Source organism: Prionailurus viverrinus, unplaced genomic scaffold (genome assembly GCF_022837055.1).
Source record: "Prionailurus viverrinus isolate Anna unplaced genomic scaffold, UM_Priviv_1.0 scaffold_72, whole genome shotgun sequence".
Classification (NCBI taxonomy): domain Eukaryota; kingdom Metazoa; phylum Chordata; class Mammalia; order Carnivora; family Felidae; genus Prionailurus; species Prionailurus viverrinus.
The window spans coordinates 63,489-64,480 of record NW_025927634.1 but is presented as its reverse complement, the minus strand read 5'-3'; positions in this window follow the sequence as shown (position 1 = coordinate 64,480).

Below are 992 nucleotides of genomic sequence, written 5' to 3'. Positions count from 1 at the left end.
GCCCCAGGAATGATAGTTTATTGGCAAAGAAGGAGAAATTAAAGATAGTGTAAAGGATGTCTATTTTTAATTGAGATATTGTTCACACATTTGTTGTATGAGTTTTAGGCATACATTGTAGTCATTCCATATGTCTATGAATTATATTGTACTTAAGCACAAGTGTAGCTATCCTGTGAAAGCATGCAACAGTATTATTACAGGATTGACTCCATTACATTGGCTGTCCCTTGTATCCCTAGGACTCATTCATTCCATAGCTGCTGCCGGTATCTCTCTCAAAGGGGTTCATTCTTTATCTAACCTAAGTATTTTGGTGGTAAACGCAATTACCACTTGCTCAGCAAGTGTAAATTGGCGGTCTATTTTTCTGTGAACATTGCTTAAACCATTACAAATGATGTCATTACGTTAATAAATTCGGTTTCTTTCTTCACTCACAAGAAAGGAGGAGGAAAATATTTCTTTGTGTCCCAGGCCCTGTCATTAAAACCTTTCCCAATGTGGACAACAGGTTTAGTTGCCCAGGCACCTTCAGTGTCTCAGCTGAGTGACCAGGGCCTTGCACATTTCAAAAATTCCCATGATGGCCAACAGAGAGAGCTCGAGCACCACAGACCCGGAGAGGCAGGTTCCTCTGCCCAGGCAGTGATGGCCAGCAGAAGGTGTACCATCGGCTTTTCTGACCCAGGGCACCTGAGAGCAGGAAGGGCTTTGATTGCTCCCAGAGTACTCAGAGCCTCTTCAGCTGCCTGAGTACAGAGAGCAGAGCTGCATTTCCAGCAGGTTTTGCCGCCCGCCCCAGGGGAGATCTTGGGAGCTTTGTAGCAACTTGGCATCTCCTGAGTCGCCAGAGAGAATTTGTCTTATTGTACTGAGTGCTGAGGAATGGGCGCTGGGTGGCTTCCCTGGGCAAGCTGGTTGCTGAGCTGCACAGACCCTTGCATTTTCTGGGCTGTTCCCGTGTTTCATTCCTGCCCTTCCTGGACAGT